A 14378-nucleotide genomic window follows, 5' to 3' on the forward strand; every position below is an offset into this window, starting at 1 on the left:
ACCCAGGGATCGAACCTGCATCTCTTAAGTCTCTTGCACTGGCAGGCAGGTTCTTTACCACTAACTCCACCTGAGAAGCTTAGGGTTTATATCATGGAGGCAGATTAAAAGACCTAGTCAAGGTATAAGTTCTCTTACTGCTTATTAGGTTGTATGGCATTGGACAAAGATATTCTCCAATATTTGATTGGTGGGTTCATTGATAGATTCATTTATTCATCATCATATACTTAGTAGTCTATTCAGTAAATACATTCTGACTTTCTTTTGTGTTCCAACCACTGTGGTAGACATTTTGATGACTAGATGTATTTCCAAACATTAAAAAAATTTACACTTAATGAAAAGAGACCAGTTATTACAGTATGTTTGTTGAATTTTCTTTATCTGATTATAAATATTCTAATGGGAGAAAATGCTAACTGGCGAGCATTTAGAAAATATAGATGGGCAAAAATAATAGAAGTAACCCATTATTTCAACACCAAGGGATTAATCATAGTTAATATTTTAATAGATTTACTTACACCCATTTTATGAATGTGTACATGCTAAGTCACTTTGGTAGTGTCTGACTCTTTGTGACCCTATGGACAGTAGCCCAGCAGGCTCCTTTGTCCATGCTATTCTCCAGGAAGAATACTGAAGTGGGTTGCCATGCCCTCCTTCAGGGGATCTTCCCAACTGGGGATCGAACCCATCTCTTATGTCTCCTGCATTGGCAGGTGGGTTCTTTACCACTGGAAGCAAATATATATATTGAATGTTGTAATACTGTGATATATATATATATATATATATATATATATATATATATTGCTTCCTTGCTTTTTTTAAAAAAAATAAAAGAACATGTATATAATTTGTGTTACTGTTTCTTTTCTTCATGCCAAAACTGTTCTTCTGAGACATCATTTTTAATGACCCAACAGTAAATATTTTGTCATAAAGATGGAAAATAATTTATTTGCTATTGTCAGAATTTCAGTTATTTCCATGAATGCTATTGTTGTCAGTCTTTGCTCATATCACTGATTATTACCTAAGGATTAACTCCCATAATGGAACTTCTAGGTCAAGCCTCTTAACATTTTTCTCTCTTGTACTAAATTGTGCCAAATTATGCTTAGAGACATGTCCCAACTTACACTCTTACTTGACGTTTGTGACAGTGCCCACGTCCTGAGCGTCTGCTCTGAAAGTCATGAGGAAGGTTGTGTGTTGCCAACATTCAAAGTTGTTTTCCTCTTTGAGTGTTTATGTCAGACTTCAGGTTGGTGGTCCTCATTATCAGGCTAATGTACATTTAAAAAGAAAAATCTCATTAAGAGAACTTGTGGCAGAAACGATTACTTAAATTCTGTTAAACATTCATTAAGCACCTATGATAAGCATGAGACTTTTGTTATGTCTGGTACTGTGCAAAGATAAATGACATGTGATTCATTGAAAGAGCACATAGTATTATAGCGGGATAAAACCTATGCATACCTATGAAGACATATATGGCCTATGAATATACAACAAGGAAGAAGGCAGTATATACCTTCATATGGACTCAAGCAAAAGGGGTGATGGAGTCAAATTTTCTTGGAAGATATGACATGGAGATGAGCCACCAAAGCAAGGCAGGATTTTAAAAGATGAAGATTATAAGGCCATAAGAACAGCAGGAACAAAAGTCACAAAAGGCTAGGGATATTTAAGGAATGGTAAGTAGTCCAGCCTAGTTGGAGCCTAGAAAGAATGTGAAGGACTTTGACCAACATTGAAACCAATTTCGAAACTTATTCTATTGGCAAAAATACTGTTTGGGTATTCTTGTTTGTTTTTTCCCCTGCCATTAATAGTCCTGGAGACTGTTTTCAATGAATAGGATTTATCAGTCCAGAGGGAGGGATATTATGGAATATGAAGAGGGAGAAAGACTAGTATGATTTTTTGTTAATTGAAATGAAACGGACATAACAGCTGAAAGACAACAGAAAAAAGAAAAAATCATTCTCCTATCTTAGTCCTCTGACACATTTAGAAAGCTTTTTGATGGTTTTGTGACAATAATCATAATCATCATTATCAAGTACTTACTATGCGGTTGACACATTTTTAGCCATTCACTGAATGTTTATAGCAAGTGAGGCAGATACTTTAAACCACATTTATGTGTAAGAAAGCCAAAGTCTGGTGAGGTTCATGTGCCTATTCCAAGATCACACCCTCTGTAAATTACAGCACTGGGACTAGAACTTACATCCATTGTTTCCAGAGCCTATGGTCTTAGTACTTCCCTACACTGTATGTGGACATGGGTTTGGATGAACTCTGGGAGTTGGTGATAGACAGGGAGGCCTGGCGTGCTGTGGTTCATGGGGATGCAAAGAGTCAGACACGACTGAGCCACTGAACTGAACTGAACACTCTATGTATAGGCCTCCATGGGCAGGACTTTCTTGGTTCTCCTATTAACTCATATCTCTGCATCCCTGGGGATGGAGAACTTGGGTTATCATATGCAATGAATGTCCAGTGGATTATCTGTTTTCATATTATTTTCTCTAGAACCTGTCAAACCACATCAAAACTACAGATCTTATGGTGGGGTAACATCCTGATAAACCCATCTTAGTTGAAAGTATTGTTTAGTCAAAAATGGACTTGAGGTCCACAGAGGAAAGGCGATCTGCAAGCCGAGGAGAGAGACTTCGGGAGAAACCAACCCTGCCGACACGTTGGTATTGGAATTCCAGTCTCCAGAACTCCTTCAGTCCAGAGGGTGGGTGCTGGTTCCACCAGCTGCTGCAACTAAAAATCCAGATTCAGAAATGTCAGATATCCTCCAGGAGCTGCTCTGAGTTTCTGAAAAAGCTGCCAACATTGCCCGGGTGTGCAGGCAGCAGGAAGCCCTGTTTCAGCTGCTGATTGAAGAAAAGAAAGAGGCAGAAAAGGACAAGATTTGCAGTTGATTTCTAAACCCTGGCTGATATACTGGTACAGGAAGTGATCAAACAATATGCAGAACAAGTTTCCAGGCTTGGGGAAAATTTCTTTTGGAAAAGAATCCAATGAATTTGCTAATGATTTTGAGGAAAAGATTATCATGAGACTGTGTCCAACAGAGGAAGAACCAGTAGATCTTCTCAGCACAGTCCTTAATGGTAACAATCTGAGGTCTTAGCCAAGGTTGTGCACCAGGACAGTCTTCAGTGACCCAGCTTTGAATTCAATAGAGATCAACATTCTGCAGGACATCTTGGGAATCTAGGTGGATCCTATAGATTCAACTTATCAGTATATAAAAGGTTCTGCTGGCATTAAACCCAACCAAGGAATCTTCCCCAGAGGACTTCAGTGTATCACTGTTTTAACTGGTGTCTATGACATACAGACAGGGGTGCCTCTCATGGGAGTCATCAACCAGCCTTTTGTATCACAAGACCTAAACTCCTTCAGGTAGAATGCACAGTGCTACTGGGCCTTTCTTACATGGGAACCAACATCCATTCCCTTCTGCCTCCCATCTCTACAAGAAACAAAAGTGAAAAGCAGAGCCAAGTGACTCAAAACCCCAGCTCTGAATGCTCCCTCCTGTTCTCAGCTCTCATTGCTTGCTCAGTCACTTCAGTCGTGTCCGACTCTCTGCAACCTCATGGACCACAGCCCGCCAGGCTCCCCTGTCCATGGGATTCTCCAGGCAAGAATACTGTAGGGGGTTGCCATTTCCTTCTCCAGTGATACAGTATGAAGTGAGTGAAGTGAAGTCGCTCAGTTGTGTCCGACTCTGCGGCCCCATGGACTGTAGCCCACCAGGCTCCTCTGTCCGTGGGATTTTCCAGGCGAGAGTACTGGAGTGGGTTGCCATTTCCTTCTCCACAGCTCTCATTGGTATCAGTGAAGAGGAGACCATGAAGGGTGAGCACTGTCACGTGTGTGTGCAAAGTGCATCTTCCGGGCAGTTGGGGCTGGTTCCAAGAGCCTGTGTGTTCCTCAGCCTTGTTGATATTTACATCTTCTCAAAAGATACCACGTTTAGGTGGTACTCATGTGCTGCCCATGCCGTCCTCGGGGCCTTGGGTGGGGGAATGGTGGACTTAAAAGAATGCCTGGAGGTGGGATGCATGAGACAAGTGCTCCGGCCTGGTGCACTGGGAAGACCCAGAGGAATCGGGTGGAGAGGGAGGTGGGAGGGGGGATCGGGATTGGGAATACATGTAAATCCATGGCTGATTCATATCAATGTATGACAAAACCCACTGGAAAAAAAAAATAATAATAAAAAAAAAAAAAAAAAAAAAGAATGCCTGGAAAGGAACCCTGACATGGGGCTTGACTTGCCACGGTTGGTGTATCACATGGGAAACGAAGGCGCTGCTCAAGTTGATCAGTGGCCAACAAGGGAGGACTCATTGCATACAGATCAAAGCAGCAGCTGGAGACATTCCTGAGCCTCCTCCTCCAACACCTGGCCCCTGCAGATACACACACATAGATGAGTGCTGTCCTCATGGGCTCCACAACCCTACTGTGAACACTGTTTCCGCATCTCTGTCTTTGTCCTATTGATGGTCAACACTCACCTTCCTCTTTTGGGGAGCATTTTTCCATTATGTGTTCACAATGTTAATGTTAATAAATGAATGATATTCATGCAGCCAAAAAAAAAAAAAGGACTTAACACCCCTGAGTTACTGAACATCATAGCTTAGCATAGCCTAACCTCCAAAGTGCTCAGAACACTTACATTAGCACACATTTGGGCAAAATCACTTAACACAAAGACTATTTTACAATCAAGTATTGGATATCTCATGTAATTAATTGAATACTGTACAACTGTACTGGTTGTATGGGTGCAGCATGGTTGTAAGTGTATCGGTGTTTACCCTCATGATCATTTGGTTGACTGGGGGCTGTAGCTCATTGCTGCTGACCAGCCTCTTGGGAGAGCGTCATACTGCAAGAAAAGATCACATTTTGAAAGTTGAAATACCTTTCCTACTGAATGTATATTGCTTTCATACCATCATAAAGTCAAAATGTCATAAGCTGAATTATCGTTAAATTGGGGACCGCTTGTACATGGAAATTCAGTGGCCATCTGGTTCAATGCCCACTCTACTGAAATTCCCATTGGGTATCTCAGATAGGTATTTTCTGCTTCAGAACTTTACTGCATGACACTGGGATGACATTTAATGTAGTTGAGAAGTGGAATGAAAGATGTAAAGTCACGTTTACTTCTAGAGAGATTAAACTTTGAATAGAAAAAGTAATGTTTGGATGCTGCTAGAGATACGTCCCAGAGTCTTCTCTGTTGATTTCAGTCTTATCTGCCTTTCATAGTACAGAAACTGCCATGCTAACAAGGAAGAAGAGATGTCTTCCTGACCCATAACTGTGATGAGTTAACCTACTTTGGTAATATATTTATAATCTTTTTGAACTCCTTGGAGGAAAGATGAAATATGAATATAAAATAATAACAGAACTAACCTTCAAGCACTTCCTGAATGCCCAGGTGTGGTTTGAAGCTTAATGAATTTGTGTTAGTAAAATATTCTGAGATCTCAGTTGAGGGGAACTTGAGAACACAAATAGTTATTAATTATTATTATTATTATCAACTCCTGCCCAGAGTCATGGAGATTGATGATCCCTGCCATATTTTATCCCCATGAGTATGGTTGCAGGTGTCAGTCCAGGGCACAATAAATGTTTAATCCCTTAGAAGGTTTTAAAAAAATATATTATTATCCATAATCTATTCTGAATGAACTACTTCTTCCCCTTGCTATTTCATCTGGTGATCCTTGGTATTTATAGTGGGAGCAAACTACACTAAAACCCAGGCTGGACCCTTCGTGTTTTGTATCGGGTAGCAGAGCAAAGAAACTCCATGGATTTTTATTAGCTCTGTAATGTGAGAAGAGCGAAAAGGGCAAAAGAGTTTTATCTAAGGAATATTTTTTGTACCTTGTGTCATATGGACCACCTCTTGCCACCCAGAACGTTTGTTCTAGGTCTATTAACCAGTCCACCTTGACCAGATTTTTTTTCATCAGTGATCTGGTCTTAACCACTCCACAAAGCTTCAGCAGCCAAGCCAAAATTTCTTTCCTCAGTTTCATGCTGGCCCCAAGGAGGCACAGGGGGAGAAGTTGGTGGCTGACTAATTCTGCCTCAATCACTGTCTATTGTCACTGACCGAGAAGCACAATGGAAAGATTTGGGCAGATGGAATGGTTCCAGTGCATTTCCAAAGTGATTACAGCAAAGTTTCATTGGTTTTCCAGATACAAACATTTAGCTATTAAAATAAACAAACTTCTGCATCCCTACAATTATCGCGTACCCCTGCAGATGCAGCTTAAATGAATCCCAGCTCATCTTGAATGCTGTGATGATGTCTCCAAATGAAGCTTCTTGCTATTTTAGCCAGAGAAGTAGCAGTAGGCATTCAGCTGAACATTCTTGTGACAACGTCCTCCTTGTTTTCCGGTAGAAGTCTGAAGGACATTTCCAGTCAGGTTAACGAGGACCTGCTGATTCAGGGCTGAAATGGGTTTGTTTACTTCTTTTTACTTACCAACCCATGGAAAGCCATTCTCCTTTATCTGCCAGCCAATCACAGCCTGCCACTGTAACATCTGGCTTGAGCAGCTGCCAGGAGAGGAAGCACTCTTTCTGTCCCCTTCAGCAAGTAGCAAGGGTGTGTAATTGAGAACCTGTAATTGCAAGAATGTACAGACTTTGGCAGAAATCATGAAGGTGAGAAGAGAGAGGAGATGGAACTGCAGAAGGAGCCTCTGTGTAACTTTCAAGGGAGTCCAAGGTGGAAAGAACCACACAGGGGGAGAGTAGCGATTCATTTTAATCTGTGCATCTCTACAGAAGTCATTGTTAACGTGTATCCAATGATGCCTGTGCCACATTCTTCTTTTATATTAGCATTTTAAAAATTTATCTTTAGATGGAGGATAATTGTTTTACAATATTATGTTAGTCTCTACCGTGTATCACCACGAATCACCCATAGGTATGCGTATGTCCCCTCCCTCTTGAACCTTCCTACCTCATCCCATCTCTCTAGGTGTCACAGAGCACCGGATTTGAGCTCCTTGCATCAAAACAGCAAATTCCCACTGGTTATCTCTTTTACGTCTGGTAATGTATATATTTTCATGCTATTCTCTCAATTGTCCCACTCTCCTCTTCCCCCACTGTGTCCACAAGTCTGTTCTCTACATCTGCATCTCCATTGAGATTATTGTTTAGTTGCCAAGTCGTGTCCAACTCTTTGTGACCCCATGGACTGCAGCACGCCAGGCTTCCCTGTCCCTCACCATCTCCCGGAGTTTGCCCAAGTTCATGTCCATTGCATCGGTGATGCCATCCAATCATCTCAACCTCTGTCACCCTCTTCTTCTGCGTTCAGTCTTTCCCAGCATCAGGATCTTTTCCAATGAGTTGACTGTTTGCATCAGGTGGCCAAAGTATTGGAGCTTCAGCATTGGTCGTTCCATTGAGTATTCAGGATCTATTTCCTTTAAGATTAACTGGTATGATCTCCTTGCTGTCCAAGGGACTCTCGTGAATCTTCTCTAGCACCACAGTTCAAAATTATCAATTCTTTAGCGCTCTTCCTTCTGTATGGTCCAGCTCTCACAATCATATGTGACTACTGGGGAGACCATAGCCTTGACTACATGGACCTTTGTTGGCAAAATGATATCTTTGCTTTTTAACACACTAAGTATGTCATAGCTTTCCTGCCAAGAACCAATCATCTTCTGATTTCATGGCGGCAGTTACCATCCATAGTGATTTTAGAGCCCAAGAAGAGGAAATCTGTTATTGCTTCCTCCTTTTCCCCTTCTATTTGCATGAAGTGATGCAGTCAGATGCCATGATCTTAGTTTTTCTTAATATTTAGTTTTAAGCTGGCTCCACTGAGTTAGGCAAGCCCCTTTGCCATGATAAGGCAGTGATCCATGAAGGGGGTATCTCCATTACTGCTCTGCAAGTACGTTCAGCAGTACCATCTTTCTAGATTCCACATATAAACATTAATATAGCCGCTTTCTGATTAGACAAAAGTTAGGAAATGATATTTTCCCAAATTGAAAATGCAAGGAATCATTCATGAGTCTGGAAGGCACTGTTTTGATTCTATGACTAAGTGTCCTCTGAGTCCAGATTTATTCCTAAGGAGGCGGGTGGCAAGTTAGGATGGAAACTGATTTGCTTCTGCATTTCTGGGAAAGCTGCCTCCCCATGGCATACTGATACGCTATTGCCTGAGTGGGAGACACATTGAAAAAATAGCCTATTATCAATTTATCCTGTATCTTGTCAAGCACTTCCTAAGCTTTTCTCCCTTCTTTTGGGGTCTATTTCCTACAGACTATATGACTGTGCTACTCAGTCAAAAAGTACACTATAAAATTGCTCCAAGAACATTTTCAAAGCTTCCCATGAGATCAGATAAGAATCACTGGAGGTAATTGAAAAAGTTTGGGAAGTTTCCCAGGTTGTTCTAATCTCCCTTCCCTTCTCTGCACCCTTACACCTCTTTTAGAACCAATGTGCCTGTGTGTTTCCTCTTGCTTATGGCTTGCAGAAACTCTTGGGCAACAAACTGAACCTCATGGATCTCTGAGAGCTCCTGGCAGATAGCAGGGCACAGGTGAGGCCACGTGCAGAGTCACAGGCAAAGCGGACTGTGCCAAGTACAACATTCAAAGTGTCCTGAGGGAGGTGTTGGCTAATCTATTGGTGATCCGGTCAAACTCTTGATTGATTACTGTTTATTGTTTTTGAACAGTTGATGCTTAAAAAAATATAATTTTTACTCTCTTAATGTGCAAGTGCTAAATTTTTAAGTTTAAAATTTTAATCTTATATCCAAGTACAATTTTTTTTTTTCTGTCCTTCATTCTGCTCTGTAAAATTTCCATCACATTTTTTATGGAATCATCTATTTTCCCATCACTTCTATCTAACTCTATCTTGGTTCTTGGTTCTCTGTTTCATCTCTTCTCTACTGCTTTGCCAAAGATGCTCTATAATTTGCTGTTTTGAGTGAAGATGTTCACAACTTTCAGGTGTGAACAAAAGTATAAGAGTATGTCTTTGAGTAACCATCAAGATGATATGGTGTCGTTTCAGTCATCTTCCTGAACTCACAGATTTTGCTTTTTAATACTTGACATTCATTTTCATGCAGAATCACACAAGCAATTCACAAATATATGTGTCATTTTAAATAACCTATTACAATGCATGAACAAAAAACATATATATATATATACATATATATATATATATATTTTTACATGGATAGGTTTTAAATAAGTGGTCCTTAATTTCTTTTGGATCTTGGACTTCTTTGAGGGTCTGATGAAATCAATTATATCACCCAAGAAAAACACATATACACAAGCATTTTTGTACAAAAAATTTCTGGTGTCTGTTACCCAACATGGAGGGTCCATGAAGCTCAAGTTAAGAACTCCTGACATGTCACTTTTCTCCTGTAGAGATTAGATCTTATCTCTATACTTATATCACAGCTCTACAGTGCCTGGCACATAGATACCTGATTGATGCTTATCTATTTGAACTTGACTTCTATTAAGTTGACTTCAAAGGTCTGTCTTCAGCTAGGGGCTTTATCTTAAGTGCCAGATACATATACCTAACTATCTTTCTACCTCAACCCAGTTCTCTACCTCAAAATATCTAAAATGTTAATCAGCTTTCTCTGTGAGAGTATGGATTTGGAGACAAAACTCAATCCATCTAACTCAGCTGAGGGCTTCCCTGCTGGCTCAGCAGTAAAGAATCTGCATTCAATACAGGAGACATGCATTCAATCCCTGGTTATAAAGAAGATCCTCTGGAGAAGGAAATGGCAACTGACTCCAATATTCTTGCCTGGGAAATCCAAGAGACAGAAGAGCCTGGCGGGCCACAGTCCATGGGGTCACAAAGAGTCAGACAGGACTGAGTGACTAAAAAACAACAAGAACAAATACAAGATAGCATTTGCAAAATGCCTTGTTCCACGTGGCCACTACAGAATACGTTCACGTCTCCTGTTGGTATTAGCCTGTATCCAAGAATCTAAGTTGGAAACCTTTGTATCATTTTTCAACTCCTTCTCTCCACTACCCTTATTTTAATTAATTATCAGATCTTAGTGTTTTTACCTCTTTAATACCCTTTGCTTCATTTTCACTCTGGCCTGGTTTAAATTTTCACCATCTCTTGCTTAAATTTTAATACCAGTCTATTAATCAGCTGGGTTCTGGTTTTCCATTCTGTCTTTCTACCAGAAGTTATTTTCCTTTGATCCTAAAGCAAAGATATGAATGCATTACTTCCTTGTTTAATGGTCATCAAGCCCTAGGTTTAGTATAAATATTCATGAGCCCAACTCAGACCTATTGAAAGAATCTGAATTCCAGAACTCTGTATAATTAACAAGGTTCCTTAGTAGTTTTGTATATCCTCAGGTTGGGAAGTGCTGGCCTAACCCAGTGTTTCTCACTTTCCCTCAGATTCCTCAGTAGTATTTGTTCAAATGTAAATTCCTGGGCTTCCTCCCAAAGGCAGGATTCAGGAGATTTGAGACAGGTCTGGGGACCTGCATAGTAACTCCTTCCCCAAGTGTCTCTGATGCAGGTGGTCTATGTAGCGGACTCCAACCTTTTTGGCACCAGGGACCAGTTTCAAGGTAGACAGTTTTTCCTTGGACCAGGGTAGGGGCGATGGTTTCAGGGTGATTCAAGCACATTACATTTATTTTTCAATTTATATGTATTATTATTACATCGGCTTCACCTCAGATCATCAGACATTAGATCTTGGAGGTTGGGAACTCCTGGTTTATAGACTCACTCTTGAGCAGCCCTGAACAAAAGGTCTAAGCTTTGGAATCACACCTGAAGCTCTTCACAAACCTTTACTTCATTTCCTCCTCCCTGCCATACATTAGACCCTCAGGAAGGCAGAATTGCATAGCAGCTAAAAGGCTGAGTACCAGCCTCACACTTTTCTGGGTTCAAATCTAGGCTTTTTTATTTACCAGGTATGTGAGCTAATTAAGTGCTTACCTGTATACACCTTAGCCTCCTCATCTTTAATTTAGAAATAATTATACAACTGCTGTTCCATTGCTCACTGACTCTTTGTGACCCATGGACTGCAGCACTCCAGGCTTTCCTGTCCTTCACTACTTCCCAGAGTTTGCTCAAACTCACGTCCATTGAGTTGGTGATGCCATCCAACCAACTCATCCTCTGTCGTCCCCTTCTCCTCCTGCCCTCAATCTTTGCCAGCATCAGGGTCTTTTCCGATAAGTCAGCTTAGCATCAGGTAGCCAAACATTGGAGCTTCAGCCTCAGCACCTGTCCTTCCAATAAATATTCAGGGTTGATTTCCTTTATGATTGATTGGTTTGATCTCCTTGCTGTCCAAGGGATTCTCAAGAGTCTTCTCCAGCACCTCAATTCAAAAGTATCAATTCTCGGTGGTTGCCTGCCAGTTTTATGCCAAATGTTAAATAAAGATAAAATATGCAGAGTTCTTCATATAATGTAGTGCATATTATACATCCTGCATAAGGACATCTATTATTATTTGCCACTCCTGATCTACACTGTGGATTCGGATGTCTGTCTTTTTTGCTTGGGCTTCCCAGGTGGTGCAGTGATAAAAAATTCTGCCTGCCAATGCAAGAGACTTAATAGACTTGGGTTCCATCCCTGGGTGGGGAGATCCTCTACAGTGGGAAATGGCAACCCACCCCAGTATTCTTGCCTGGGAAATCCAGTAGACAGAGGATCCTGACATGACTGAGCACACACACATACTTCTTTGTTTATACTCTTTCTTCAACCAGTTTGCCTTCTCTTCATTATATCCCTTCTATTCCTATGTTCTTCTAGGCCCAGGATATTCATTATGCCTCTTCTAACATCTTTCTTGACCCATTCTACTTCTTTAACCCCCTATTTAGATAATAATCCTTATTCCCTACTTGTGTTCTGTTAATCACATCATCAGAATTGCTGTCACCTTTCATTACAGTCATGTGTATGCTTGCCTCCCTGGCAGGGTGATGAGACCCCTGGACCTGAACACTTTCTCATTCAACTTTGTTATCCAGGCATCTGGCACAGTCTGTTTCCCAGAGAGGGCTCACAACAACGCTTTGCTTCATGAATGAAGGTGATAAGTATGTGGTGAGCTTTGGGTGCGATTCTAAAGTTCAGACCTTTGGACCAGAACTGTTCACGGGTGTTTGTATAGAACACCTGCATCACTGTTATGGATAAATAACTTGAGAATAGCTATGAAAATACATTTTTAATATTATTTGGAAAAGCTTTATTATAATTTTCTCTCATTCTCATTCCTATAAGTGAGATATTGTTCAGTACAATTAATCTCCATGTGTCATTTGGGACGCAAACATTCTTTCTCCTTCCTTCCATCTTGAGGCTTGTGGATACTTGGTTCTTAGCTCTGCCTGTCTCTATTGACCCTATTCCTGTCTGCATAATTTTTTTGAGCTCAAATACTACACATAATGCTGGTGAGGTTTGACAACATGTTTACTGGGTGGCTGAGTTCCCAGTTCAAGTTTAGAAAGCCGACCTTTGTAAATTTCCATATTTTCTCTCCACATAGACTGCTAGAAGTTTATCTTCACTTCAACTCATAGGACTCAAGTATTCCTGTACATCCTTTCATGGAACCAGCTGGGATCTATAGATATCCAATGCTCTGTGGTTTTAGCCACTCCACTAGCCCTTGCAACCAACCGCCTGCTCTTTCTTGCTCTGATCTGTCATCCTCCCTGACCTTTCAGAACTGTCCGCAGAGAGTATTCTATAATCAGATATGAAAAGGTAAAAAAGTCAGATCGCAAGGAAATGGCAGCAAGGTGCAACATTTATCCAGAAACACATTTACTCCACCTGAAATATCCTTTCTTCCTTTGGTAGCCCTTTGCTTGCAAAAGGAGCTCCTCTCCTCTAAAGCCAGCTGCTCCTCAGCCTTGGGACAGCTAAAGTGAAGTCCCAGTTTCTGATTCTGGCAGTGCGCTTGACACCATTGCCAGGGAACAGAATGATGATGGAAATAATAATTAATAAATGATATGACATTATGGACTCACCAGGGACACTGTGTATTACTAAACTGGATAGATGAAGAACATGGGTCCCTTAAAGACCTCTTAGAAACCCGGATGCCTGTGGTAATGACATCAGCTAAACATTTGAAAAGCAAAGGCCCTTTGTTTCCATTTAAAGGGAAGTGGCTTCAATATAAAAGGAGATGAAGGCTGAATTGGCAAGGAAGCCCAGAGTCACAAGGCTAATGCATTCAGGTAGCCCCTCCCTCTCATCTGTAAAGGACCCTAAGGTAGGATTTTTCCTGCAGTTGTTCAAAGACTCACTGGGGATGAGTCCAACACTACCCAAACGCCATACATTGAATGCATTCTCTCTTTAAGCATCCAAACTTATTTATTTGGATTTAAATCCCAGGAAAGTGAGAAAAACCAGAGAAGTGCCTAATGGGATGGCATGCATTGAACTTGACTCATCATTGAGAGAACACTGGTTTGTGGGCAAGTCTGGGTCATGTAAAGGCTTCTCAAAAGTGTCTGGATGGGTTTCAGATTCCCCTCCTCTTCTTTCTCCTAAATGAGTGGGTTTCACCTGGTTGAAGCAAATAAACACTGAACATCGTTCACTAACCCTGAATATTTTTATTCAGGTCCCAATTTGGTTTCCGGTCATATTGGCCCACAATTTTAGCTGTGGGGTTTCAGCTAAACAACAGCTGGGAGTTGACAGCAAGCCAGCTGCAGCCTGCTAGAGCAAACACTTGAGCTCCTAAATGTATAAAAATGATAAAATGACTAGACGTATAGGCTTCTAATTGCACCCAGCAGTCTGCAGCTGGGAAGTCACCAGGAGATATATATTCTGTGCTGTCATCCAGCAATCATGCATTCCACCCCAACAGAAAAGCACTTCCCTTTCCCCACCCCCAAGATTGCAGCCAAAATGTGAAGTCTAGTTCCGGTTTCAGACAATGTTCACTACTTATTGAGGAAGTAACCCGGCCCCAGGCTTGTAAATCCAGTCAAGGATGGAGCCAGGGTGATGCATTAGTTGAAATTTGAGGGGGAAATGATGATAAGCTGATGCTGGAAAATAAGACTCAGATGCACACCTATGATGAGATCTATGGGGGTCACAAATGTAGCCCCCCCAATCCATCGCTACCTGCAACAAAAAGCATGTGAAGGGTTCAGAGTACAGCCTCTTGTTTCTTTTCTTTGACTTTCCATGGCATCTCCT

General features: G+C 41.1%; 1 protein-coding gene and 1 pseudogene across 1 annotated transcript in view; both read left to right on the forward strand.

Moving 5' to 3' along the window:
- The window catches only part of AGBL1 (AGBL carboxypeptidase 1), an 836354-nt gene that overhangs the window by 368475 nt on the left and 453501 nt on the right, over positions 1-14378 (forward strand). The gene's annotated exons all lie outside the window — the stretch shown is intronic.
- LOC133068433 (inositol polyphosphate 1-phosphatase-like) lies at positions 2823-6529 on the forward strand (annotated as a pseudogene).

The sequence above is a fragment of the Dama dama genome, chromosome 13 (assembly GCF_033118175.1).
Source record: "Dama dama isolate Ldn47 chromosome 13, ASM3311817v1, whole genome shotgun sequence".
Lineage (NCBI taxonomy): Eukaryota > Metazoa > Chordata > Mammalia > Artiodactyla > Cervidae > Dama > Dama dama.